At 39.8% G+C, this 24,576-nt stretch overlaps 1 protein-coding gene across 2 annotated transcripts in view; it reads right to left on the bottom strand.

Moving 5' to 3' along the window:
- si:zfos-911d5.4 overlaps positions 1–24,576 on the bottom strand; it is a 247,088-nt gene that overhangs the window by 132,734 nt on the left and 89,778 nt on the right. The window lies entirely within an intron of this gene.

Genomic DNA, 24,576 nt, shown 5'->3' with positions numbered 1-24,576 from the left:
CAAAGCTACTTTCATGGCAGCTAATAAGTCAGTCTGTAATCTTTGATAGAAATATAATGTGATGAGAGGTGTCTTCGAAGCAAAAATATGAACATGCTAACAACTCTAAGGATGGATTGAACCTGGATTGATAGGTGGAACTTGGATGAGGTAGTTCTGCACTTAAGGCTGACAGTTAACATTTAACAATAGGAGTAAGTGGGCAGCATCTCATTCATATGGGAGGGAAACCTACACTCAGCAGGGTCATTGAACTCAGCAGTGAATTCAAACTGAAAAATAAAGCAAGGAACTGTGAACGCTGAAATTCTGAAACAAAAATGGAAATTGCTGGAGAAACTTAGCAGGTCTTGCAGCATCTGAGAGAGAAAGCAGCATTAATGTTTCAAGTCAAGTGACCCCTTTTCAATGAAGTCATACAGATTCATTTTGACTGTTGCAGGAGCCTTATATAGTGTCATGAATTGATGGAATAGAGAGGAATGCTGTTGAAGGGCAGATAGGGTCTGAGCAATTGTGAATAATTTGAAGTTTTTAAAAATACCCACTCTTTAAACTTAGAGAAATATGCTGAAGTAGTCAGAGATAGCTTAAAATAAACTCTGGTTAATTTGATAGGCATCTAGTCGTGCAATTTCAATAGAGTTCTTCAGCACATTTCTCTAAGGTCTACTATTAATGTTTGGCTGAATTTCAAAAGCGAGAATTCTCAGCAAAGGCTTCTGAATTCACAGTTTAATTGAAGTTTAAAAATGCTAGTTTATGGTTGTCTTTGATGCAGACATCTGAATAGATGGTTGTTGGTTTCATAAAAGATTAACCACGTGAGAGATTTAACAGATTGGAATGTATTTTATGAATGTGAATTTCTCTACAATCAAGTGCACATGTACAAGAACTGTATAGATTGTTGCAAGTTTATTATTTTCATTTCAATGTGGCTTCTGAATGCCTGTTCAAATTGTATCCTCAGAAATTGATGACTGAGTTGGCTGAGGGGGCTTAGAAATTTTGTCGAAGGAGGTTATGGGTTTATCATGGCAGATGAAAAAAAATTATTTTAATCCTCTCAAAGGCAGAGCTTCCAAGTTTGCTTGCATTCAAAACAGAGGAAATATTTTTGTCTCAAGCATGTAGCAGGCAGGCAGATCACTGCATGCCCAAGGACTTCAAGTCATGGTGATGTAGTCAGAGCCAGAGAAGCAGTAAGATGTACAAACCTCTGCTTCAGGTATGTTTGAAAGCGAGATCATGAAGGCCTGACCATTGATTATCACATCTGGCAGTCACTAGCTAAGGACAAAGAATAATGGTGACGCTTTGGAAAGGTTTAAAGTAGTCTGGCATGGGGGAGGAGGAGGTGGGATCCAAAGCAGTATGGAGACAAAAGAGAAAGTTGAGGACAGTACAGATATTAATGGGACCAAAGGTTAAATAGTAAAGGCAGTTTAGTAATCCAAGTACTAGACAGGACAGGCAAGAGCGCAGCAGGAAGTAAGGGAAGTTTGAGTTAAACTGCACTTTTTTCAATGCAAGAGGCCTGACAGCTAAGGCAAATGAACTCCGGGTATGGATGGATACATGGGACTGGGATATTATAGGTATTACAGAAACATGAGTGAGGGAGGGACGGGGCTGGCAGCTTAATGTTCCAGGGTACAGATGCTATAGGAAGGATAGGAGAGGTATAACAGGAGGGGGAGTTGCATTTTTGATTAGGGAGAACATCACAGCAGTACTGAGAGAAGACATTCAGTTCGTTCACTGAGTCTATATGGGTAGAACTGAGAAGTAAAAAGGGAGAGACTACTTTGAAAGCATTGTACAATAGACCCCCCCCCCCCCCGTAAAAAAAAAGGATTGTAATAGCAGAGAATTTTAACTTTCCAACATCGATGGGGACTGCCATAGTATTACGGGCTTGGACGGACAGAAATTTGTTAAGTGTGTTTAGGAAACATTTCGATGTTGTATGTTGATGGCTGCTCTAGAAAAGAGAAAAATTTGACCTCCTCTTGGGAAATAAGGCAGGATAAGTGATGGAAGTGTTAGTGGGGAGCATTTTTGGATCAGTGACCATAATTATATTAGCTTTAAAATAGCTGTGGAAAAAGGTAGGCCTGGTCCACAAGTTAAAGTTCTAAACTGGGGTAAGACGAATTTTGATGGTCTTAGACAGGAACTTTCAAAAGTTGATTGAGGGAGGCTGTTTGCAGACAAAGGGACATCTGGTACATGGGAGGCTTTCAGAAATGAATTAATAAGGGTTTAGGGCCAGTATATTCCTGTTAGAATGAAGGGTAAGGCTGGAAGGAGTAGGGAACCCTGGATGAACAGAGTTATTTAGGCTCTGGTCTTGAAAACGAAGGAGGCATATGACACGTATAGGCAGCTGGGATCAAGTGAATTCCCTGAGGAGTATATGGGGTACACTTAAGAAAAAAAATCAGGAAGACTAAAAGGGAACACAAGATGGCATTGGCAGATAAGGTAAAGGAGATTGCAAAGAGATTCTACAAATATATGAAGGTCAAAGGAGTAACTAGGGAGAAATAGGGCCTCTTAAAAATTAACAAGGTCATCTATGAGTGGAGCCACAAGAGATCGGTGAGGTCCTAATAGAGAAGGTATGGATGCTAGGGAACTTGGGGAAATAAATAGTGATGTCTTGAAGAGGAGGTGCTAGAAATCTTAAAATACATTAAGATAGATAAATCCCCGGGACCTGATGAAGTGTATCCCAGGACTTTGTGGGAAGCTAGGGAGAAAAATGCGGGGCCCCTTGCGGAGATATTTGTATCAGCAGCATCCATAGGTGATGTGACCAAAGATTGGAAGGTGGCTAATGTTGTGCCATTATTTAAGAAAGGTTACAGAAAAATGTCTGGGAATTACAGACCAGTAAGTCTAACATCCGTGGTGGCTAAGTTTTTCGAGGGGATTCTGAGAGACAGGAGCTACAGGCATTTGGGGAGGCAAGATCTGATTAGAGATAGTCAACATGGCTTTATGCGTGGGAAATCGTGTCCCACAAATTTGAGTTTTTTGAAGGGGTGACCAAGGAAGATGAGGAGGGCAGTGTTGTCTGCATGGACTTTCACAAGGCCTTTGACAAGGTACCATATGGTAGGTTGTTGAGCAAGGTTAAATCTCATGGGATTCAGGGAGAGCTAGCCAATTGGATACAAAATTGGCTTGATGGTAGAAGACAGAGTGTGCTGGGAGACAGTTGTTTTTCAGACTGGAGGCCTGTGACCAGTGGTTTGCCACAGTGATTGGTGCTGGATCCACTCAAACCTTCCAGCCCAAGTAGCATCCTTGTAAATATTTATTATTTACATAAATAATTGGGATGAGAATTTAGGAGGTATGGTTAGTAAGTTTGCGGATGATAATATGATTGGTGGTACATTGGACAGTGAAGGTTCTCTGGGAATGCAGCAAGATCTTGATCAACTTGGCCAGTGGGCTGATGAATGACAAATGGAGTTTAATTTAGATAAATGCAAGAGTTTGCATTTTGGTTAGGCAAACCAGGACAGGGCTTACACAGTCAATGGTAGGGCCACGGGGAGTGTTATAGACCAAAGAAATCTAAGGAGACAGGTTGATAGCTCCTTGAAAATACAGTCACAGATAGGCAGGGTGGTGAAGAAGGCTTTTAGCATGCTAGCTTTCATTGACCAGAGCATTGAGTGTAGGAGATGGGATATCATGTTGCAGTTGTACAAGATATGGTGAGGCCATATTTGGAGTACTGTGTACAGTTCTGGTTGCCCTACTATAGAAAGGATACTATTAAACATAGAAAGAGTGTAGAAAATATTTACAAGGATGCTACTTGGGCTGGAAGGTTTGAGTTATAAGGAGAGAGGCTGGATAGGCTGGGACTTTTTTCCTTGGAGCACAGGAGACTGAGAGATGACCTTCTAGAGATATCTAAAATCATGAAGGGCATAGATAAGGTATATAGCAAACAGCTTTTCCACATGGTGGGGTGATCTAAAACTAGATGGCAAAGGTTTAGGTTGAGATGAAAGAGATACAAAAGTGTCCAGAGGGGTAATATTTTCATGCAGTGTGGTGAGTGTCTGGATCAGGCTGCCAGACACAGTGGTGAAAATGAGTACAATTTTGGCATTTAAGAAACATTTGGACAAGTACATGGATGGGATAGGACCAAATGGAGGTAAATGGGACTAGATTAACTTATGAAAATTGGGCAACATGGGACTGTTTTTATGCTGTAGACCTCTACGACTCTATGACCTCCTGTGGACAACAAACAAACAATCTGATAGCACTGTGGAAGAATCTACCTCTCAAAAGTTGGCCTTTTTAGCCAAAAGTATATTAGAAACTGAACTGGACTAGTTATGAGTGCAGTGCCAACAATACTGAAGAACCTTGACACATCCAAGACGAGGTAGCTTGCTTGATATGTGCCACATCCATGAACATTCAATCCCTCCACCACCAACTTTTGGTAGCAACAATGTGTACCATCTACAAGATCCACTGCAGAAATTTACCAATGGTCCTTAGACAGTATCATCATTAACGCACAACCACTAACATCTAGAAGAACAAGGGCAGCAGATACATGGCAACACTACTGCTTCAAGCCACTCACGAACCTGACTTGGAAAAATATCACTGTTCCTTCAGTGTTGCTGGATAAAATTCCTGGAACTCCGTCCCTAACGGTATTTTGAGTGCACCTATGTCAAATGAACAGCAACGGTTCGACAAAGCAGTTCAACCACCAACTTCTCAACTTAGGATGGGCAATAAATGCTGGCCCAGCCAGCATAACTCAGATCTCATAAGTAAATTAAGAAAAAAAAATTGATGACGCCTCCTCTAAAATGGATTTGTTTGCTGTATGTTTCTCCGTATGCTCAGAGCTAAAAATGCACAATTCGGGATCATTTTTAGTCAAGAGAGATCCATTGAGTTGGGAAATTTCCTAAATGGAAACACCCATCTTTGGAGTCAAAATCCAGCCTTGTGCTTCAATCTATGTATGGACAAAAACTGAAAGGCAGAAAAGTAGTAGGCTAGTAGACCAAAAATTGGAAGGCATAGAAGTAGCAGATTAGTACTGTAAAGCAATTTGTGGAAGATCAGTAAGGTTTGCTTCGAGCCACAGGTAGAAGCAAAATAAAAAATGTGTATGAGTTTATAACAGTGGAAAATATATTTAAGAATTCAGGATACATAACTAGGCCAAAAGCAGTTCAGTACTGTCAAGAAGTGCTTTGACATATTAATATAAAATTCAGTTTTTTGGGACCAAGTTCATGACAATGATAACAATTTCAGTTACAGTGGAATCTATTCATAGTATTTGACGTGACAGCAACTTAATTGATTATCATAACCAACTGACCAACAGTCAATGCTAGATGTACAAAACATTGTTCAACACCACGCAAAAGCTGACTGTTTAATTGTTGATTAATCAGCTGCATAGTAACTTTCCCTCAGTGTTATATTCAGATTTTCCTTCTCTGTGGGCCGCTCATTCTCCTACAGAATAGCCCACTCAGAATTACAACATTGATACTTTTTCTCTCCTTACATTTTCAGTTTTAAACTAAATTCTAAACAGCAAAGCCTATGGGGAGGGCTGAAGAACCAGTGACTGGCATAGCACAGTCAGTATGCTAGTCTTGGACTAATGGAACTAAAAACGCATATTTTGAGGCAGCACCTTGAAGATAAGAGTTTGAACAGCAATTCACAGCTATCTTCCCATTAATGCTGCTTACTGGCACTAAGAAACAATGTCAAATTTTCAGTTTCAAAATTGTTGGTGGCACTGATTATAGAACAGACAATTATGGGCTGGGATAATAGGCAGAGATCCATTTTGGCAGACCCCTATCTGTGCAGTGCAGCATTTTCCATTGGCTTAAAGTGCTCTTACAAGAAATTATCCTATCTAGGGTGGTCAGAAAGAGAAGCTCTATTTGAGATCATCCTCCATAAGGGGCACATGTTTTTTGATTCAAATTTGTCCTGTACATTTTCAGTGTTGGTTTCTGCTCTTTTCACTATTTTCTCTGATTTTATGTTGTTATATATTCATTTATTCATTCATTCCCGAACATCTAGAGAATTTTAATGTTGAATCAAGAACCAAATGTAAGCAAAATCACCAGAAAACTGGTTGTAATTGAAACATTCTCAGAACTTTAAGAGAGCAAGAATAACATTAACAAAGAGAGTGCATATCAAAGGTCTGAAAAAAAGACTTTCTGTTATGAAAAATGCAATATGCCTTAAAACACTCTTTGTAAATGTAGCAAACAACAGCTAATTTGTACTCAAAAAACTAACTCACAGCAATGCTGGTTAAGGAATAAATATTGGCCACAACACCAGGAATAACAGCTTGTTCTTCACAATAGTATCTTGCAGTATTTTACATCCCCGTGAGTAGGTAAATGGGACCTCAGCTGAATATTTCACCTGAAAAATAGTACCTCTGACAGTGTGATTATCCTTTGGTATGGATGGAGCATGTGAAATTTTAAGCTCAAATCTTGGAGTGGGACTGGAACTTTGAACCTTGTGATTTAGAAGGGAGAGTGCAACCAACTGAACTACAACTGACATACATACTACAATACAAATCTTTATAGGAACAAGATGCATTTACTTGGTAATGGAATAGAAGAAATTTATCTATAGACCAGGAATCATACAGCAAACCCACTTCATAAGCCCACTATAATTGGCAATGAAGTTCTGTACTACCCTCAACTTTTCCACCACCTCATTCCAGGCATGAATACGATCATCTGCAATATCAATCAACATGGTATCAAGATGAATAACCATAAACAACTTGCATTTTGTAGTACCTCAAAATGGAAAATAATGTAAAATACTTTATCAGGAGTGTTATGGACAATATGTGACACTGTGCCATAAAAGGACTTTTATAAAAAATCATTCATGACATATGAATGTCACTGGCTAGGCCAGCATTTACTGTCTATCCATAATTGTCCTGAAGAAGGTGGGAATGAGTTTCCTGCTTGAACCACTGCAGTTCTCGGCTGCAGGGGCAACTACAATGGTGTGAGGGAGGGGGGTTCCAAGATGTAGACCAAATAACAGTGAAGGAACAGCGATACACTTCCAAGACAGGATTGTAACGACACTGTCCCTTTAGCAAGATTACTTTGTCCTTGGGTCTTTTGTAAGAGAGAAGTCATAAAGGCAAATGTGCTGATATATCTGGGAAAAAGCCTAGTTTAACAATGGCAAGGGAGTGGCTTGTTCCCTCAGTTCAGGTTTTTTCCTAGTTTCTTTTAGTTGTAACACTGAGAAGCTACTGCCGTCCAGAGAAAGATTCTAAGCAGATGATTCTTGACCGGCTTCTCTCTCTGAAATCTCTCCTGTCTGAAATAATCTGTGCTTGAATTTACCTTTTGCCAAGGGGTGTGTTTATGGGATGTTATGTGAATTGGAACAGCTCCTTAGTTAAGTTGCAGTATCAAGTCAATTGAGTTTTCAAATAGTTAAGTTATTCTAAATTCTGTTTCTTCTGTTTGTGTTTCAACTTAGTGTTTAAATAAATTATGTTTTGCTTAAAACCGTGTGGTTTGACCAGTTGCATCACACCTTGAATATCCACCTCACATCTGCCTTTAAAATAAGAAAAAAGTTGTCTAGCTACCTTCTTAAAATATTCTGAGGGGGTCTGGCCTGGTCCGTAACAAGATAGTGTGTGGTTGGAAGGAAATGTTCAGATGTAGGTCTTCTATGTATCTGGTGCCTTTGTTCTTCTAGATAGTAGAGGTTGAGAGTTTAGAAGACACTGTTTGAGAAGCCTTCGTGATTCATTGCAGTAGATGGTATACACTGTTCCCATTGTAATTATGGGTGAACAGACTGAATGTTGAGGATGTTTTATGGGGTGTGAATCAAATGTGTTGCTTTGACCTGAATGGTGTTCTGCTTCTTAAGTGGCGCTGCATCTGTCTGGGCAAGTGGAAAGTATTCCATCACATTCCTAATTTGTGTGTTATTTTGGATAGTTAAGGTGGAAATTGCATGGACTACAACTAGAATTCAGCATCAAACCGATCAGCGTCATTGACTTGTACTGAGCAGAACAATCAAGGGGAAAATCTATAGCTAATAGAGTATGAAGAATGGAATTTTAGCAGTAAATGCATATAATCATTACAAGCTGTGATCACTAAAAGATGAAAACGTCTTTTGCTCATGAGAAGAACTGTTATATAACACAACAGACTCATTCTGGTCATTGCTTCTTAGCTCCAACAGCTTTTTGCTGTTGTCCAAGAGGGTGCGAATGTTACCAATTGTTTCCCTTTTTTTGGCTATCTTACCACAATCGGGGAATAGCTTACAATGGAATTTCTTTTTGCTCCCATACCATTACCTCCTGGTTGTCCACTCCTATTTTTCATCGATATGTTGCCCTCAGTGACATCATCCAAAGGTATAGTATTACTTTTCTCAGACCTGCTAATAAGTTATACCTTATTATCACCCTTCACTCAATTTCCGTTATTAAATTATCAAACTGATTAGCTGACATTCAGTAAAGGATGTTTGGAAATTTCCTGCAATTAAATATTTGGAATCTGAAGCCATTGTTTGCATACTGTACTCCAAATTCCATTCCCTACCTACCTACCAAAATCCATGCTGTTCTCTAGAAACAGACAAGATTAAGCTAGTCTGTTTGCAAAGTTGGTGTTATATTTGATTTTGAGATAAGCTTCCAGCTTCATATTCATGCATCACTGAAACCATTATTTCCATCTACTTTTGCTCCTTTTACGACACAGGGTAAAACCCCTCTGCTAATTTAAACCAGCCACACAGAAAAGATTCACCCCGTACTGCAATCTGTTAAAATTTGAGAGGCAAAGAACTATCCCCAAAGTCACTATTTAAAGTAAAAATTTAAGAATGTTATTCTTTAAGTCTTACAGAGAATATTAACTAACAACTATTTACAACTCCTTTTTCTTAACCTATCTTTTACCTCCCCCTCTATAATACTGGTCTGATAAAAAATCCCGATTACGATTTACAAAACAAAATAATCACTTTTCAAAACCAGTCAGCTTTGCTGAGTGTTCTCTGTAGATTCTCTCTCCAGGTCGGTTTTGATGTTTTTTTCTGTGCAAATTCCTTCTCCAAACAGGTACCTGTCAGAAAGCTCTTACTAGCAGCTTACATCTGTTGGTCTTTGGCAGTTCCCTTTGCGGCTCTGGCTAACTGTTCAAAATATCTGATATTTATATGAATTGTTCCATTGGCTTTAATATTATCAAAATACTAAATTCAAACCTGATTGGAGTTTTGTATCTTGGGGCATAATTAAAACTGATTGGCCGCATTTGAAATTTGTTTTTGTCTCATAACCACCCAGCTACTTTAGCTGTTCAACTAAATGTTACATTGTTACCTTGTTCAAAACACTTTGTGCTGTGTCAAGTAGTTCTGCTAGCTTTTTAACTCTCTTCATAACACTCCTATCAAATGAATTAAGAGCAGGAGTATGCTCTTCGGCTCCTTAAGTCTGCGCTGCTATTCAATATGATCATGGACATCTGATTATAGTCCCAACTACCCATTCTCACCTAGGTCCAATAATCAGTGACTCCCTAGTTAATCAAGAACCTACTTTGGCCTGAAAAATCTCATCTTATCAACTGTTGAACTACCATTCAGGCCTTCAGTGCTTCTAAAATGGATAACCTCAACACACTCCTGACGGGTTTCTTACATTCTGATTCGAGGCCATCTCAACTTGCGCTACCTTTGCCTTAACTCTATGGAAGCCTTATTCCGTCAGCACCACTGACAATGGATGAACTGCTAGACAAGTAACATCTGGATTTTAAAATACATATCCTTGTTTTCAAATCCTTTCATGATAATGTCCCTTCCTTTCTCTAATTTCCTCCAGACCAAACCTGCTGGGATATTTGCATACCTCAATCTGGTCTTGAGTATCCCTGGTTTTAATTGCTTCACCATTGGTGGCTATTTCTTCAGTTGCCTTCGACACAAGCTCTGCAATAACCTTCTTACATCTTTCCACTTGTCCATCTCACTTTACTCCTTCAAGACATTTCTTAAAAACTATCTCTGACTGAGTCATATGGCAAAACATGTCATTGTGCATCAGTGTTGTACTTCGTTTGGTGATGCATTTGTAAGTTATTTTGATAATCATGCATCTGTTGAAAAAAAAAGTCAGCTTGTCTTCCACAACTGTCATTTACATTTCACAGTTCAGTACAATCTCTAGTGTGTTTGCTCACCTTCCAAACCAATCCCCTTGCTCAGGAAACTCTGGCCTTTTTTTCTGAAAACCCACCACAAAATCATCCAATTAAACAACTGAAGAAAGTAATGATTTACAAGTACTGCCCACCAGGGTAGTGCAACATAACAAAAAAAAGGAAAGTGGGGGAAAACAACAGAGAGAGCTGAATCAAAATAGTGTCTGAGATAATGAACACAGTCCACCTCTTTTTGATGGCTTTGAGGATGCCAGGGTCACTGAAGCACAAACACAACCTGGAAGAGAGACAACTCAAGATTTATTACCCCATTTCAAGGCCTACTGTCTGGATCTGTCGATTGCTACTTCAGTCGGGCCCGGGAGAAACCCAGTCCTTTTTTGTCTAACCAATCCACCAATGAATCACCCATTTGACAAACTATACAAAGAACAAATTATAAGTACTGCCCACTTGGGGCAGTGTAATAATAAACAAAAACCAAAAGGGAAGGAGAAATCCAACTCTTTCATTTAAATTTTCTAACCAGCCTAAGCAGAGATATACCTGTGGGACTTGAAACCAGGTCTCCTAGTATAATGATAGGAACACTACCACTACACCACAAGAGTGAAACCAAACCACTTTTAAAAAAAATGAACGAAACATCAAGTTAAAGGTAATCACATTGGATGATGTTCCAGTCTGCTTTTGTATAGTTTTCGTCCACCAAAGAGTCTGATTGACAAGCTCCCGGCACAACTTGCAACAACGAATCATACCTCTAAAAAGACTGGAGCCTTCATTCAGCACCTAATACCTATCAGTTCTGAAGGGTTGTTCCTTCACGGTGAGGCTGTGCTTTCAGGTCCTAGTCTCCAACTAACCTCTTCTCCACATGCACTCTATCAAGGCCTCTCAGTATTCTTTTTTTTTAGATTAGATTAGATTAGATTAGATTACAGTGTGGAAACAGGCCCTTCGGCCCAACAAGTCCACACCGACCCGCCGAAGCGAAACCCACCCATACCCCTACATTTACCCCTTACCTAGCGCTACGGGCAATTTAGTGTGGCCAATTCACCTGACCCTGCACATCTTTGTGATGTGGGAGGAAACCGGAGCACCCGGAGGAAACCCACGCAGACACGGGGAGAACGTGCAAACTCCACACAGTCAGTCGCCTGAGGCGGGAATTGAACCCGGGTCTCTGGCGCTGTGAGGCAGCAGTGCTAACCACTGTGCCACCGTGCCGCCCACTGTAAGGTAAGTTTCAATCAGATCCCCCCCTCATCCTTGTAAACTCCATTAAGTACAGACTCAGAGCCCTCAACCACTCCTCACATGACAAATCATTCATCCCCAGGATCATACTTGTAAATCTCCCCTGGACCCTCTCCAAATCCAGCACATCCTTCCCTAGATACAGGGCCAAAACTACTCACAATATTTCAAATGTGGTCTCACTCCAGCATTATATAGCCTCCACAGTACATTTCTGCTCTTGCATGCTAGACCTCTTGAAATGAATGTTAACATTACATTTGCTTTCCTTACTGCCAACTGAACCTACCTGTTACCATTAAGAGAATTCAGATTTCCAAAGCCTTTCCCTATCATAACCTTACATTTTCCCACATTAGGAGAAAGTGAGGACTGCGGATGCTGGAGATCAGAACTGAGAGTGTGGTGCTGGAAAAGCACAGCAGGTCAGGCAACATCTAAGGAGCAGGAACATCGACGTTTTGGGAAAGGGCTTATGCCTGAAACACCAATTCTCCTGCTCCTTGGATGCTGCCTGACTTGCTGTGCCTTTCCAGCACCACACTCCCTACTTTCTCACATTGTATTTCATCTGCCACTTCTTTGCCAACTCACCTAGTTTTTCCATGTCCTTCTGCAGCCTTACCACTTCCCCAATACTACCTGACCCTCCACTTATCTTTGTGTTATCTCCAAACTTAGCAACAATACCCACAGTTCCTTCGTCCAGATCGTTAAATGTACAACATGAATAGTTGGGGTCTCAACACAGACCTCTGCATAACTCCACTAGTCAATCTGCTGCCATCCTGAAAAAGACCCCTTTTTCCCTACTCTATGCATTATACCAGTCAGTCAATCTTTCATCCATGTCAGTACCTTGCCCTGAATACCATGGGCTCTTAATTTATTTAGCAGCCTACTAAGCGACACTTTTTCAAAGTCCTCCTGGAAATCCAAACAGATCACATCCACTGGCTCTCCCTTGTCTCCCTTGCTTGTTACCTCCTCATTTATCAAACATGTCCTCCTCTTCATGAAGCCATGCTGGCTCAGCCCTATTTTATCATGCACTTCCAAATACTCTGCAATTTCACCCTTAATAATGGACTCTAAACACTTACCAATGACAGAGGTCAGGTTAACCAGCCTACAAATTTCCATTTTCTGCCTCTCTCCCTTCTGAAGCAGGGATGTTATATTAGCTATTTTCCAATCCTCTGGCACCTTCCCTAACTCCAGCGTTTCATGAAGGATCACCACCATACAATCTCCTTAGCTATCTCCTTGAACTCTGGGGGGTAGTCCATCTGGTCCAGGTCATTTACCACCTTCAGACCTTTCAGCTTCCCGAGCACCTTGTCCTTAGTGAGAGCAAATACACTCACCTCTGCTCCTGACTCTCTTGAAGTTCTGGTATATTACTGATGTCTTTCACTGTGAAGACTGATGCAAAGTACCTATTCAGTTCCTCCGCCATTTCTTTGTTCCCCATTACTGTTTCTCCAGCCTCATTTTCCAGTGGTCCAATGTCCACTCTTACCTCTCTCTTTTCTTTTAGATTCTGAAAGAAACTTTTTCAATCTTCTTTTATACTACCAGCTAGCTTAGTTTCATTTAGCATTTTCTACCCGCTTATTGCTTTTTTAGTTATGCTCTGCTGGTTTTTAAAGGCTTCCGAATCCTTTGGTTTCCCACATTGTAGGTTTCTCTTTTGCTTTTATGCTGTCCCCGACTTCCCTTGTCAGCCATGAGTGCCTCATCTCCTCTTAGTATGTTTCTACTTCCTTGGGTCGAATTTCTGCTCTGCCTCCTGAATTACCCACAATAACTCCTTCCATTGCTGCTTCAACATCTTCCCTGCTAGGGCCCTCTTCCAATCAACTCTGGCCAGTTCCTCCCTTTGAGGTTACATTTACTCAATTGTAAACCATTACATCTGATTCCAGCTTCCTCCTCTCAAACTGTTAACTGTACCATTGGAACAACTTCCTCCTTCCCTAGCACTGGTGCAAATATCCCATGAATTTGAACCTGTTTCTCCCACACTAATCTTTGAGCCACACATTTATCCCTTTAATCTTGTTGACCCTGTGCCAATTTGCTTGTGGCTCAGGTAGCAACTTGGAGGTTATTACCTTTTTGTTTCTGCTTTTTAATTTAGCCCCTAACTGCTCATATTCCCTCAGCTGAACCTCTTTTCTCTTTCTACATACATCGTTCATGCCTGGGTGGACTACAACAATTGGATCTTTCCCCATCTACTCCAAGTTTCTCTGCAGGCCAGAGGAGTCATCCTGAACCCTGGCACCAAACATGCAACACAGCCCTCAGGACTTTCAATCCTGGCCACACAAAAAGTGTCCAATTTCCTAACAGTCCTCTCCTTGTACAGACCACTGCACCACAAAAGCCTTAAAACTAGTCTTATTTTTCTGTTTTCCACCACTAATCATTACCTGTGTTTCCAACTAATCAAATTATGTGCTATGCTCAGAAGGGCGATACAGACCACTAAAGGTGAGGGACGAAACCATTTTATCTTCTATCCAAAAGTGCTAACGCACACAACCGAACAGCTTTTCCCACACCAAATTATCTGAGGCAATTTTCACATATTAACCAATACTACCAGTAAATTACCTGTTTTCCCTCTTCAGAAATGCTATTACACACTACTGGAGCAGGTAGGACTTGAACCCAGGCCTTTTGGGCTTTAAAGCCAGCCTGTGGATACTTTCCTAATTGATCTGTTCAGACATGTCATGTCACACCTCTGGAATTGGTGGGAGTGAACCTGGAATCCTGGCTCAGAGTAGGGACACTACCACTGTATCATAAAATCCTCTAAAAAAGAAAGCCGTTTTTTAAAAACAGACATGGCTGCTCAAAAATGAATGTAAGCTGTGATTCTCCTACTTTTGTTTTGTGGGTCCCGGAATTTTATCTTCAACACTCTTACTCACATCCTTTTTGTTATTACTTTTGTTGCTCTCTCTGCTTCATAGCACCTGGATATTTCGTAATCTATCCATTTGGACATGTTATTACATGGCACCACAAAATCCCCGAAAGCCAGCCTTTTATTCAGCCACCCTCCTCCAATTGTAATTCCAAATACAATCTTCTATTTGAATAGAACTTCTATTTTCCAAACTTCAACTTTCAGAAACCACTCTTTCCTACCAATATCAGTTTGGATCCGAGCCAGTTGGTGAGACAGAAACAAAGACACCTTTCTTTGTGGATAAAGTTTGTTAACGACGTAGTCCTACAGCAGCTTCCTTACACCCTGTGTCCCATTTCTCCTTTGTAGATATTTTATAATCAACTTGTTTAGAACTTTTATGACATATCTCTGGAACAGCTGGGACTTGGATCCAGGCCTCCCAGTCCAATTCCCTAATACCAGCCCTTTCTTTATATTCTTAAATCCAGCCATTTTTAAAAATCAACCTGTTCAGAGATGTCATTACACACCTATAGAGCAGGTAGGACTTAAAGCCAGACTTCCTGGTTTGGAGGTAGGGACACTACCATTGCACCACAAGAGCTGTCCTAAAACCAGTCTTTATGTAATATACATCCAGAAGAGTCCTTACCTGTAACTGAATGTAAGGACCCATCACCAAATCACTGATATTTTTGGTTTTGATTTTAACTATTAACTACTACCAGTAATCACCTGGGTACCCACTTAGGTATTTATATGTAAAGCCCATTAAGGATAACTAACACCAGCCTTTCAGAAGTGCTTTTATATACAATTGGGCATTTCTTCCCCCATCACCAAATTACCATGACATTTTATTTTGTTTTTAGCTACTAACCACCATCAATAAACACCTGCATAGCCAATTACATACTTACATGCAAAGCTCATTAAGACCAATTAAAACCAGCCTTTTTTTGAATATCCTGAAGTGCTATCATACACAACTGAACAGTTTTATTCCCACTACCAAATCACTGTGATTTTCTTTTATTATTAACCACCACCACCAGGAAATCACCACTGTAGCCAATTAGATATAATTTTCTTTTTTAAATGAAATTATGTAATGTTAAATTTTAAATTGGATAATGCTAGTGTTTCTTAAAATCTTCTTTTTCAGATTCTACATAGACCACTTTCCTTTTAATGACAGGATTATTATCTGCCCACTCTCTTCTACTTAAATGAGGTACATCTGTCCAGTGTCACTGACTGCTTGAAAGAACCTAATTGTTGAATATCACTCTTACATGAACGCCAGTCATAACCTTCAGACTCACAGTTGGATGCTTTACAGTTTCTTTCACATTATAGACTGAAACATTGATGGAATAAAGGGTATCACAAACATTGCCTTATTAGAATTGATAGGCTATCTTGCTTTGTATTGCATTATAGAATAAGAAAAAGGAAAAGAACAACAATAAATTACAATAGTAATGCATCCAAGAGATAAGCATAGTTTGAGAAGCAATTATGAATAAAAAATAAAAGTAGGGAGAAAATAGAAAATGTGTGGGAGCACTGGAAGAGATGATATTACTTCTTCTCTTACATTGCAAAGAGCGGTGGAGATTGGATTATTCATGCATAGTTAACTTCTTGTGTCTCTAAAATCACGGAAGGAAAAGTTCTACACTGTAATACTGAAAAGAGGAAAGAAGTCTTGCAGACCAGCACCACCTCCACTGCTGTTATTTTAATAACTGAAAAATGTCTTTAATTGACCAATACTTATTTTGTGGAAAATGCTGAAAAATCTCTTCAAGCTCAAAGTGAACAAACAACTACAATTGTAGAATTTCAACAGAATGTTATTAATGATATAGTTATAAACTTCTTGTTAGAATAATTATAAGCTATAACCTTTATAGCTATGAATAACACCATCTTCACCCACTCTCTTGCATAGACTGTACTCTTATATAAAATAGTGTAATAACTTCTAAATGTAGACATTGTAATTTACTATATGCTTGGTCTTGACTGTAAATGGAACTGTGATCTCAGTATGGATGCCTTTGGGCAGTACTCCATGTTGCCTATATTTCTTGGACTGCAAGTATAGTTATATTTAAGAATTTTCAGGCACACATCTTACTTGCTAAATATTCTTTGTCCCAGCTGTGAACAAGCTGCATTCACTTATGCCAACTCCTGGCATTAACTCTATTGTTGTCCCTTCTTCAATTCCTTCTGGTCCAGACTTTGGTTTGCGAGATAGACATCATAATAGCAAGCTTCCTTTTCTATGTGTCAGCAATTGCTCCTTTGAAGCAGTGAAACAGTCCTGTTAATGTTTTGGCATGCACATGAACAATATTTCTTTTGCCTTGGTCTTGTGGATATGTCCTCTGGAAATCAACTCTGAAGCCAAACTGCTGACTCCAAAAAAGCCTGCAATATTGTAGATGGGAAAACACCACTATCTTTTTTCCAAACCTCTAACCCTGTTTACATCTGGTTTTATTAGTTAAGCCATATTACATTCTTCAAGTATAAATTAATGAAGTGGTAAAATATTTTTGTTTGGTTTTTCAAATTATTTTTCAAGACTACGTTTTCAAAGGAAAAGTTTGAAAACATTTTCAACAAGCAGTTTGTATTCTGGACGCACACCTAATATAATACATTTTAATGTATTATAATCCTCTTTTGTAAATTTGTTGGGGGACATTGGTGATAAATAAGAACATACTGTGGAAAACAGAACCAAGTTTTACAAAGTGTCACAAGGTTGGTCACTGGGTTTAGTTAGTGTGAATGGCAAGTCTGTATCTTTAATATAGTATCATCAGGTCAGCAAGCAATGAACTCAAGTTGTTGCTATAAGACAGCAAATTTGTAGCCCATTGTGAAAGTTGGACAAACTTTCTGATGCAATCTGCAAAGTTAGGGGGGAAAGTATTGTATTATAATTTATAATTATTATTTATACTGAAATAAAATATCTCAGAATTTATAACAGGCTGGACACCAAGAAGGAAAAATATAAAGTGAAGTGAAATCAAAACAATGTTGCAAGCACTTTTAAAAGTTGAAAGGTAACAAGTGCAAGTGGCTGAGAGGGACAACTTCAAAAAGTAAAGGCATAATTAATTGAAAAATGATCAAATAATTCAACAGAGAAAAGGCAAAGCCAACAAAGGTGAATCAATTAAAATTGTTGATGACGAAATGGTTAAAATTGGAGCTGTGCTGATATCACAGAAATTTGAAAAGCTGGAGGAGCTTGCAAAGATTGGGTGGAGTGAGGCCAAGGATAATTTGAAAATCAAGGTTTTATTTTGAGCCAACATAGGCCAGCTATCATAACAGAGATGGCTGAAAGGGAACTAGTATGAGTTAGGATACAAACAGGAGACAGTGAAATGGAGGTGGAAGTCAGCAGCTTTGGCAAAGTATGTGGTCAGAAGGTCAGCTTGTGGTCAAGTATGACATCAAGATGAACAGCATACTCCATCACTAAGCAGTTGTCAGTGAATGGGGAGCAATTTATGAAAGGTCGTGGGAGGTGGGTTGCATGGAGAATTTTGGGAACATTTAGGCTTGAGGTGGTAGGAGAATATATGAGGCTGACAACAGCAATGGGAGTCAGGTTGGGCTATTAATTGATAGTGGTCCAGTAATGAACAAAAAGGGCTTTGATAACAATCACATATGATGTTGAGAGACCAGGCTACAGGCAGATTTAACCACAGGAGGTAATTAAAGATGAGAGATGTAAATGTAGTCAGAGCATTCTCAACATACAGATTTGTTACGGTGGTATCAGGTTGAAAGAAATATTGACATCATGTTGGATAAATATCTGAAGCTGGGTTCAAAATAGAGAGTTTATCTTCAAAAGTACCCAGCCTTGGAAAATTCAATCAAGGGATGATCAATGAGAAAAAATTCACCCTATGTACTAAGTGACAGAATTTGTGAGGGACAGCAAGTGGTGGGAAGATGGTAGTACATCAGCCTAAACACCAGACTGGTAGTGATGAGTAAGACGTTGAGATGATCAGAGAGCCTGTAAAAGTATGATGGAGAGGCTGTAGGTTGGAGGGGAGAGCTTGCAAGTATGGGGGTAGGACACAGACTGCAGGAGTGAAGAGACTAAAAAGGAAAGTGATGTTGAAAAAGGAGAAGAGATTGAGAATGGCAGAGGAAGGTTTTTAAACTGTCAATAAAGGAAAGCTCATCTAACTAGGATTCAGGAAAACTTGAAGTCCCTAAGTCTCTACAAATGAATGCAGAGTCTCCAGCATAAGGCTGCACAAGTTCAGGAGCTTCAGGAAAAAAACCCATTTTTTTTAGATACAATCAGTCCTGAACAAAGTTCACTGGACCTGAAACATTAATTCTGCTTTCTCTCCTCAGGTGCTGCCAGAGCTGCTGAGTTTCTCCAGCAATTTCTGATTCTGTTTCAGATTTCCAGCATCGCAAGTTGTTTTGTTTATTTTTCTTTCTTTAAATAACATTCTTTTAACTTTCCTGATTGCCCATTATATCTGCCACTAACCTGCTGTGAATCATGCACTTGAGAGACCCATATCCCTCGCACTTCTGACCTCTAAGTTGTGAGTTGGCTAAGTGTGAGCAGTGTTGCCCCGTGACATCACTCTTGTCTGATGCAATTCACATCTTATCAAACACTATTCCGGGAATGCCACTGCTAGGGTATCTCAGAATTAACTGGCACCCTTATCCATCTTTAAAATTTCATTGTGCACTATCAGTCTGGAGGAGCATACACTTTCATCTCCTTTAATGCTAGCCTCTCACTCATTCCAGAAAGCAAACAGGCCCATAACAGGACAGAAAGAGGGCTGCTTGTCGTTTAGCTCCTAATCTTTTATGTGGAGAGCAGCTGACTAATGCTGTCCAAGCCCTTGGACTGGTATCAGAGGCTGTCCATGGCTATACTAAATGGAAAGACAAGTAATATGCACCTGGTATCTCTGGCTGAGGGTGCAAAGGGCAAAAAGGTATGGCAATGTGAGAAAAGAATGCTTTGAGCATCCAAGTAGTCTCTGAGTGAGTGAGTGCTGTAGCCTAGTGTAGTCCATGAGTTCAGTGTTTGTCACTGAACTCACAATGTTCTTGCTGCAGCATTAGAATGATAACTGCCAGTGCAATTCAAAGTGAAGCACCCAAGTGCACAAATTTCCTGTAAGTGAGTCGGAGTTGTGCCATGAGGGCTTGTTAAGAGACCAGCATGCATCCTATGTCTGGGGTCATGGGATGCATGCGATGCAGTGTGCCCTGAGATGTGAGTGCCCGGTGTCCAACATAGATGTCCTTCAGAGAAAATGGCAAGCTGATTTGCCTGATATCAATTCTGATTCCCCTATCAAGCTGTTTGATTCATTTAGCAACGTAAGCTAAATATTAATGAAGCAAGTAGCGCCATAAACAAATCATTTAACAAGCAATAATCACCATTAATTGACAACTCACCATTCCTTAGCGAGAAACCTACCCTGCTGCTTTTCAAAAGCATAAAAAATGGAACAAGGTGCTCCCCCATTAAGATGGGCCTCACCTAATTCTGCCACAAATCTTGCCATGGCCCATTTACCCAGACACCTGGAAGATCCCATCCTATACTTTTTTTAAAACTGTTCGTGTCAAAATTGAAAATTTCACATTTTTAGACTCCATTTATGAGCTGAAAGAGAATAAAATTGACTAGTGATTTCATTTTAGATTCCATTTGTCAGAACTATGGTCATACACTTGTATGCCTGAAATAAGCCACTGCCCTGAAAGTGGACTATGGTCGTAGCTATGGGATATAAATGCAGGTCATCAAACTTTACATGACAGAATAAAGTTTTAACATGATATATTTGTTTGTGGCAGTGTAGAGCAGGACATTGCAATGAATGGTGGGGTTCATCCTCTTTAAATGTGCCTAACTCTACTTTGCTCCTTCTCGTGTTGCCCCCTCTCTATGACATTGGCACACAAGAGTATTTTAAAACAATATTACAGCAAGTCTTCCTTGCTTCTGTAATCAAAACATTTTGCAATAAAGGCTAACATACATATATTACGCCTAAAATGAAAGAATTTATAATGGAGAACGAGGAAATAGTAGCACAATTAAACAACCACTTTAATTCTGTTTTCACAGAAGACACAAATTACTCCTTAGGAAGCTAGGGAAGCAAGAATCTATTGGGTAGGAGTTATTGAAGGAAATTAGCATTAGTATTATGGGACTGAAAGCTGATGAATTCCCCTGGGCCTGGTAACCTACATCCCAAGTACAAAAAGAGATGATGATGGAAATAATGGATGCAATGGTCTTCATCTCCCTAAATGTCTGTAGATTCTGAAAGAGACCTGGTAGATTGGAGAGTGACACATGTAACCCCACTATCTAAAATAAAAGGAGGGAGGAAGGAAACTTGGAATTACAGACAGGTTCGCCTAACATCAATAAGAGAGAAAATGCTGTCGACTAACAGGAAATTTTGAAAATACCAAATGATTGCCTAAGGTCAACTTGGATTTATAGAAGAGAAATTGTGTTAACAAATCTATTAGAGTTTTTTCAAGATGTTACCAGAAGAATACTCGAGGAAAAACAAATGGATTGGTGTATTTAGATTTTCTGAAAGCTTTTAGTGAAGTTTCACATGAGAGATGCAAAATCAAAGCACATGGGGTTGAGTGTAATATAGTGGCTATATTGAGCATTGGTTAGTAGACCAATGTTAAAATAGTTGCTGTCAAAAGTAATTCCCTGTTGTAGAAATCACTAGTCAATTTCATTCTCTCCCAGCTCACAAGCCCTTCACAATCATATCAAGTTATACCAGCTATCTAATTGATCTCGTGAATTGCAAATGCAACAGGAATATCAGGATTTGGTACCATTGCCCCTCATTATATTTTCAACAAAAAGAAAGACTTGACACGCAGATACTAGGTAGGATGTGGAGAAGGATTCGAAGCAGAAACCTGATGGAAGTGGCTTTCGGCCTCTCTCGCAACCAAGAGGCTATCACTTACTCTTATACTGAAATTACAATGGAAACAGTGTGAGGTAACTTGAAATCATGTAGTAATTCATTAAAAAAAGGATTTCGAAGAAGAGTAATTTAATAAGCCGCACTTCCAGAGGATTGCAACAGAAAGAAATTCAGAGAATTATCTCTGCAATTTTATCGCGCTTTTCCCTCACACTTTCTTTTGGCATATCTTGTTACTGTGATTGCAAAATCATGCATTAAATGTATCGCAGCATATTTTTGATCATACATGGTCAACAATTATGTACAACCTTAGAATTCCTGATATGTGCATCAGAATATAAAGATGAACATTTTCATGAGAGTTGCTATGGCAACAAAACACTCTCACTGAATGTGAGTGCCCAGCACCACTGCATTCTTCAGGATATAGTGTAGTTGAAAGTTTCGCTCAGATAGTAGACAGAAATGGGAGAAGATACTTAGGTGGCTAAAACAATGATTGGATTAAGATATCAAGTTTAAAAACTTCAAATATTTCCGATCAGCAAGTAATGATTCAAATTGGAGGAGGATCATTGTCACACTACAAAGGATGTGTATGTAAGACAGGAAAAACCATTGCATATTGCAGTCATTTCTTATACCATGTACTGACAACAGAAACAACAACCCAGCTGTTCAGTTTACCACTAGAGAGACATTCATTCACAAAATTCAGGAAAGCAATTAATAATTTAGAAACATAAAAATTACAAATAATTTGGCATTCTCCAAAAACTAGTGAACATTTGAAACAAACTATCACCAATAGTGTCTAAGCTTCAACAAAACTTAAGGCAGACCTTTTTAAAATAATTATAGAGTCATAGAGATGTACAGCATGGAAACAGACCCTTCGGTCCAACCTGTCCATGCCGACCAGATATCCCAACCCAATCTAGTCCCACCTGCTAGCACCTGGCCCATATCCCTTCAAACCCTTCCTATTCATAAACCCATCCAAATGCCTCTTAAATGTTGCAATTGTACCAGCCTCTGCCACTTTCTCTGGCAGCTCATTCCATACACCTACCACCCTCTGTGTGAAAAAGTTGCCCCTAAGCTCTCTTTTATATCTTTCCCCTCTCACTCTAAACCTATGCCCTCTAGTTCTGGACTCCCCGAATCCCAGGGAAAAGACTTTGTCTATTTATCCTATCCATGCCCCTCATGATTTGTAAACGTCTATAAGGTCACCCCTCAACCTCCGATGCTCCAGGGAAAACAGCCCCAGCCGGTTCAGCTATAGCTCAAATCTCCAACCCTGGCAACATCCTTGTAAATCTTTTCTGAACCCTTTCAAGTTTCACAACAGCTTTCCGATAGGAAGGAGACCAGAACTGCACGCAATATTCCAACAGTGGCCTAACCAATGTCCTGTACAACCGCAATATGACCTCCCAACTCTTGTACTCAATACTCTGATGAATAAAAGAAAGCATACCAAATGCCTTCTTCACTATCCTATTTACCTGCGACTCCACTTTCAAGGAGTTAGGAACCCTTCACTCCAAAGTCTCTTTGTTCAGCAACACTCCCTAGTACTTTACCATTAAGTGTATAAGTCATGCTAAGATTTGCTTTCCTAAAATGCAGCACCTTGCATTTATCTGAATTAAAACTTCATCTGCCACTTCTTAGCCCATTGGCCCATCTGGTCAAGATCCTGTTGTAATCTGAGGTAACCTTCTTCGCTGTCCACTGCACCTCCAATTTTGGTGTCATCTGCAAACTTACTAACTGTACCTCTTATGCTCACATCCAAATCATTTATGTAAATGACAAAAAGTAGAAGACCCAGCACCGATCCTTGTGGCACTCCACTGGTCACAGGCCTCCAGTCTGAAAAACAACCCTCTACCACCCTCTCTCTTCTACCTTTGAGCCAGTTCTGTATTCAAATGGCCAGCTCTCCCTGTATTCTGTGAGATTTAACCTTGCTAACCAGTCTCCCATGGGGAATCTTGTTAAATGCCTTACTGAAGTCCATATGGATCACATCTACTGCTCTGCCCTCATCAATTCTCTTTGTTACTTCCTCAAAAAACTCAATCAAGTTTGTGAGACATGATTTCCCAGGCACAAAGTCATGTTAACTATCCCTAATCAGTCCTTGCCATTCCAAATACATGTCCATCCTGTCCCTCAGGATTCCCTCCAACAACTTGCCCACCACTGACATCAGGCTCACTGGTTTATAGTTCCCTGGCTTGTCATTACCACCCTTCTTAAACAGTGGCATGACGTTAGTCAACCTCCAGTCTTCCAGCACCTCACTTATGACTATGGATGACACACGTATCTCAGAAACAGGCCCAGCAATCACTTCTCTAGCTTCCCACAGAGTTCTAGGGTATACCTGATCAGGTCCTGGGGTTTTATCCACCTTTATGTGTTTCAAGACATCCAGCACTTCCTCCTCTGTAATATGGACATTTTATAAGGTGTCACCATCTATTTCCCAACATTCTATATCTTCTATATCCTTTTTCACAGTAAATACTGATGCAAAATACTCGTTTAGTATCTCCCCCATTTTTTGCGGCTCCACAGAAAGGCCGCCTTGCTGATCTTTGAGGGGCCCTATTCTCTCCCTAATTACCCTTCTGTCCTTTATGTACTTGTGAAAACCCTTTGGATTCTCCTTAATTCTATTTGCCAAAGGTATCTCATGTCCCCTTTTTGCCCTCCTGATTTCCCTCTTAAGTATACTCCTACTGCCTTTATACTCTAAGGATTCACTCGATCTATCCTGTCTATACCTTACATATGCTTCCTTTGTTTTCTTAACCAAACCCTCAATTTCTTTAGTCATCTAGCATTCCTTATACCTACCAGCCTTTCCTTTCGCCCATCAGGAATGTACTTTCTCTGGACACTCGTTAGCTCATCCCTGAAGGCTTCTCATTTTACAGCTTTCCCTTTACCTGCGAACATCTGCCCCCAATCAGCTTTTGAAGGTTCTTGCCTAATACTGTCAAAATTGGTCTTTCTCCAATTTAGAACTTCAACTTTTAGA

This window comes from Chiloscyllium plagiosum, chromosome 22, assembly GCF_004010195.1.
Source record: "Chiloscyllium plagiosum isolate BGI_BamShark_2017 chromosome 22, ASM401019v2, whole genome shotgun sequence".
NCBI classification, from domain to species: Eukaryota; Metazoa; Chordata; class Chondrichthyes; order Orectolobiformes; family Hemiscylliidae; genus Chiloscyllium; species Chiloscyllium plagiosum.
This window is presented reverse-complemented; position numbering and strand designations above follow the sequence as displayed.